The sequence below is a fragment of the Lolium rigidum genome, unplaced genomic scaffold (genome assembly GCF_022539505.1).
Source record: "Lolium rigidum isolate FL_2022 unplaced genomic scaffold, APGP_CSIRO_Lrig_0.1 contig_58132_1, whole genome shotgun sequence".
Classification (NCBI taxonomy): Eukaryota; Viridiplantae; Streptophyta; class Magnoliopsida; order Poales; family Poaceae; genus Lolium; species Lolium rigidum.
The window spans coordinates 39,242-45,051 of NW_025901036.1; the positions used below are offsets into that span (position 1 = coordinate 39,242).

Consider the following 5,810-nt stretch of genomic DNA (forward strand, 5'->3'; position numbering starts at 1 on the left):
ACTTTTTAACATATATAAGATCATTTGAATATAGCTTGATCTGTGTATGCGCAACATTTTGTATGTGAGGGATCTGGATAGTTTGCTCGTGCTTGCTTCACAGCGTTATTTTCCATCTCATTCTTACTGCGTGAAGTTTCCAGTAGGTTCAGCTAGAGGAAGTACTCCACCGTGCTAGCTTACATGTGCATGTTATAAAGTCCGGCTTTATTTTCTTTACAGGACAATGGATTTCTGCAAGATATCTTCAGTATGAGACTGACGAGGCTGAAACTCTGTCATCCAGTGACAAGGTAAAACTTCGACAGAAAAGGCCTTATTTTCCGACAATGATTACCGTGGAAAAATTTATTAAGTGAGACTTTATTTGGTCAATGGTATAATAATCAGCAGAAAAATGTTATATACATGCTAATGCTATCACTTGTTCTACTACGTTGTAAGTCATCCTATTTTGTCACTCTAGAACTAACAAAAAGGTGTAACCATCTCACAAAATTGTATAACTACACTGAACTGGAGAATAAATGATTTATTTTTACTAGGCTATGTCCCAAATCTCCATGGTTGGGCAAGTGAAAGACTTAGACCTGTGGTAGCAATAGAGTATGGCTTGATTTGTTCTTTCCGTGGGAATGCCATCGTGGACAGGGTGATTTGCCCATTATGTGTCCAATGCCATCTCTGAATTTATTAACAAATATTTACATGGGACTGTTTAGCTGACTTGACTGTAATTTAGAAAGAGCCACGCATCAAAAAGGACAGGGGTGTGATCTGAATAATTAATTGGTTATACAGTTTATTTATTATTGTTGTTTCAAAACGTATTTATTCATATGATAGTGTCATTAGGAGGCATAAAAGGCAACATATGATCATCTCAGGAGGCGCTCCTGATACTAAACCACTTCTTCTCCTTGACAATACATGTTGTTGCTCAAGTATGTCAAGAGGTAATATTTTCTCTTTGGGATACTGGGAATGGAAGTAAAATTAGTGTGGCCTCCCGTCTGTAGCTCTAAGTTGAACAAAATAGCGGTGGATACACTAATTTTACAGCATTCTAAGTGAAGCCTCTATTTCTTATAATTACTTGATTTCGGGGCATACAATTCTCTACTTGTAGGCATCAGCTGACATATAGAATTTGAGAAGAGGCAACATCGTGTGATCCCTCGCTCTGACCACTCAGGATCCCTCTCTTCATGGTTGTCATCGTCCTAGACTCTAGGTGAGTTGTTACAGCTATTTGTTTCTTATAATCCAAGTCAAGATTCATCTTTGAATCAAGATTGTGATCTACTTGCATTTTGTGGTGTTTATCCTGAGACCGAAATGGTTATTCTAGGTTACTTGCACTGATAAATGGAATTGAGCCAGCCATGTATAAAGATTCTGATCTAACTTTATTTTCTGATCTTCTTTTGTGGAGATTCAGCCAGTCTTAGAATCTGCCATCTTCAAGTTGGGGGACATTCTTGAGATTAATTATGAGAAGTTACAAAAAAAAACGGTTGGGAAAGGAGTAGCCGAACTGAGGAAGGGTGTAGGACTTACTGCTTAACCTCTTGATTTTCTTGACAGTGGAAAAATATGTTTATCTGTCCTTTTGGCTAACAATGCGCATGGTTAGTATTTCAGGTATACATTCACTAGCTAAAATGATATATCTGAAGTAGATGGAAATACTAAATCGGACAGGGGATTATTGTGATGGCGTTGCTCTTGCGGATTTTATTAGCTCGATTTTACCAACATTTTTTTGTAGATAGCCCAGCTTATGTAGATGTTTCTATTGTTGTTCCTTTCTTCTATTGCTCTTGACACAACCATCAAGTATTTGCTACTATGATATATTTCTCTGTTTTCCTGGTGTATATAAATATTTCATACGTTTATAACTTCGTGTGATTTATCATAAGATCATCATATTGATTTCGTTTTCTGAAACATAATAATCAGATTATCATTTTCACCTAATTTTAGCATTGCTGTACAAAGTATGTATTGATACGAGTTTCACGGGATCGTGCGCCAAGGCGCACATCTAAATCTAGTACGTCTGAATCCATACCGATTTAGATGTGCTTAGAAAAGTGACAAACATGGGGTAGTGATGCCTTGGTGCACGTTCCCATGGAATCCATACCGATTTATAGCTTATATAGCTACGATAAAAATCAGGTGAGAAAAATGTAAACAATTCTTTTATGTTTTACAAAACGAAGTCGGTAGGTTAAAACACAGGAAATTACGAACAGGCAAATCATGAAGGCAGCACCATCATGAACAGCAGAACTGTGATACAGAGTACATAAAGAGAAGCATTGGCGTTGTCGAGGGCTTAGCTTCGGTAATCCTGGACCTAAAGATTTTTTTTTGTTACGGACCAATGCTATAGACTGCCGTGGATGCACTTGATTGGTGTTGTTGATTTTCCTTTCCATGATTTCAGGGACGTAAGGTGCTCAACTTCACACCACGTCAGTCCGTAAATGTGATTTTGTAAAAAAACCGTCAAGAAGAAGTAAAAATCGTACAGAGTTCTATTATAGAATTCTAATCAAACAAGAATTACTCAAAAAGAGGATGTTAGTTAGCACACATATATCAAAATATCAACGAAACTAAAGTTCCCCTGTTTCCCGCAATGAAGCCCTATTTTTTCTGAACCAAGCATCAAAGCTAAACAAGTGAAGTCAAGAAAACAATTCCCTTCCATGGACTACCTGATCACGGGCAAAGTAGAGGCAGATGAGTGGTGGCGGCAGGCAGCCAGATCATCGCATCATTGGTGCTGGTGCCATCCAGCAGATGTGGGGCTTGCGAGCCTTTGAATGCAAGGGAGTGACGCAGGCGCAGAGGATGTAGGAAGTGGAGCTTGGGGGAGCGAGGGATGGCCGCAGGAGATAAGGAAAACGGCTACAACGCCACTGACGGCTCAGCCGCCTCGTCTTGCACCGGCGTGCCTCCTGGCGAACCCCAATGAATGGCCAAGGCCGCAGACTGGTTCCTTGTCGACCTCTGCGGCCTGCGCTTACCTGAATTTCGTTTACGGAATAATATGACAGTGAGCTAGATGTGTGACATCTCTTCTAATGACATTCTGATAGGAGGTTAGGCGAAGGATGAGATGAGTACCTTAAGAAGAAAACATTCTGACATTCTTTAAGTTCTTCTCAAGATTTAAGTCAACCATATAATTAAAATCATAACGTTATCATGACCTACGAAGAGAACCATAATTTCATCAGAAACAGAAGAAAACTAAAATTTCAAACCACATGTTAAACACAGAGACTTGTTAAAGATTGTAGTGAATATTAGGTTGCATACATAAAAAGAAATAGCCGCAAAATTTCTTGAACACAATATTCTGCAAGAATTGATGTGTACATCTCACATTATTTTTAAGTTGAGCCTTCCCCATCTGTTTACAGACTTTACAAATAACTGTTTTTAGATTTACTGGAGCATCATACACAGGATTTACATCTGCACGTGTATCCAAGAGAAGTTTCTAACGGTAGCGCTTGTTTTTCTATCTCCCAGATCATATCTGCTGGTTTCGAGTACATATACTAAGAATTTGAAAGTCGAGTCAATTTGTCTTGTATAGACAAAAGCATCAGCCAACCTTTGAAAATAGTAGCAACTAAATAACTAATATCAATATGAAATATCTTAAACTATGCAATGTAGATATAACATAGCTGAGATTTTGCTACCGACTGTAGTAGCACAAATATGCACGTGTGGACAACAAACATTTTGTATACAACAAGTATGTATTTTGGAGAAACAAAAATACTTTACTCCTTCAACCAAAATCATGTTCAAACATATCAAAATAGTAACAAAATACCTTATGTCGAACTGACTCTAGAGTCCTGATGCTTGGGACTGGGCTTCTGTTGTATGCCGCCGGCGACAACGGCAATGCTGCAGAGACCGCGTGGTCAAAACCCTTCAGTGACAAGAACCAAGCACACAAACAGAGAACCATGATTCCCAGTAAGATCATAGAAATTAACATAACGTTTTCACTTATCCAATAATTTTTGGGGCATAGTCAGGCAATAATGCTAATCCATCATCCAATGCTCACACATGATTTTAGTACCTCAAGCAAAGTGTGAAGAGAATGGGAACCAGGAGGTTTACCTGGATGCGGGCCTTATTCTAAACCGGGAGCTCTACCTTGCCATCCTCAGTTTAGAAAAGAACACAAATTTATTCAAGAATACTGGTATGCGGTAGCGTGCGTGAGATGGCTGATTACCTGCCAAGTCAGATTCAACTTGATACCCTGGAGCCAATTATGCAAACTAACACGTTCAAATAATGCATGGGTATTCAGTATTTCCATGAGAGGACAGGACCGTGAGAAATAGGAGCACAGATCATACAATTAGTTTGTTAGGCTAATACCTCATTGTAGATAACTTGCTCCGTTTCATGTAGAGTAAAGAAACCAAAAATGCAGACTAAGTGTCACAATTTGTATACAAAACTGTACTGTGAAATAACTCAATATAGAACACCTATATATCTGATGTCATAACCAAGTGTTTGAGTAGATATGAAACTGTGACATAAATAGTAATAGCTGGGTATTGCTGGGGCAATTTATTTGTTCAACGCTAGGCTAAATACTGCAAAAAAAAAGACTTGTGTTACAATTTGTATCTGGGGGTAGTTTGTCCAGTAGCTGAGTCCAAAATGCATACAAAACTCATAGGGAGAACAAATGCTGTGTTAGATTGAGAGTAACTACTGCAAAATAGAAACATCTAAGCATTGCAATTTGTATAAGCAGCTAATTTCTGAAGCAGCTGAATCTGCGATGCACATATAGCTGATATTACAACCATGTATATAATTTTGTAAGCATACCTGAAACCATGGCCTGGACACTGTTACACGTGAGTATTTCTAGTTAGGCTAGCTGGTACCCGTTTTCATCAACAAGTATTTTTAGTCTCTCCGTTGATGTGACTCTCGATGTGGCGACATGTACTTGCCTATAAGGAAATACAGGTTTTGGTAAATACACATGTACCTTGTCTAAGGTCTGACCTTGGCTTTTATTGATGATCATCGCATAACAGATTCTCTATTTTACAGAAACATTCCAAGTTTTCCCCCTTATAAAGCTATACTACTTTGACCTTGCAATATTAGAATTGAAACATTATGGTAAATACATGAAGAAAGCTTTTTATGTAGCTTCTTCTCTAAGTTCATTTATGTCCGCTTACTTCACTTAATTGTCGCTTTTGGTACTTTTCTACATATGCAAACTAATGATAGAAAATCAGATATGCATACAAAAGAGTGCAAGTGCCACCATACATACAAAAGAGTACAAGTGTCATCATAGATACAAAAGAGTGCAAGCGCCACCATATACAAAAGAGTAAAAGCTTTTAAGCAAAAGAGAGAGAAGAGAAGAGAGGCCGCGTGTGAATCTTGTTGTCTCTCCTTTTGCAACCAAAGCTTTGTCTCTCCTTGTGTTAGTGTAACACCGAGCACCACCTTACTTGTGGATCTTCTTGTTTTTCCGCTCATTCCTTGGTCGCACTAACCCATCTCAGCCACCTTTTTAAGCTATTGCATCAACATCTGACAATTTTTTATCTCACTGTTCATTTCATATGTAAAACCCAGAAAATAAAGTTTTGTAACATCACACAAGAATAATCACTTTGAAAATGCAATTTTAGGTGCTTCAGATTTACAGAAAATACAGGCAACTGAGAATTAGCATATAGCAAATGTTGTAAAATATGCTACTCCTCAAGTAT

At 38.2% G+C, this 5,810-nt stretch overlaps 1 long non-coding RNA gene across 1 annotated transcript; it reads right to left on the reverse strand.

Annotated features, from left to right (window-relative positions):
- Positions 1 to 2,098: 2,098 nt before the first annotated feature.
- Positions 2,099 to 4,370, reverse strand: LOC124681874. Its single transcript, XR_006996070.1, has 3 exons — positions 4,168 to 4,370; positions 3,869 to 3,945; positions 2,099 to 3,230 (listed from the first exon to the last, which is right to left on the reverse strand). It is a non-coding gene; the product is annotated as an uncharacterized LOC124681874 (long non-coding RNA).
- Positions 4,371 to 5,810: the final 1,440 nt, after the last annotated feature.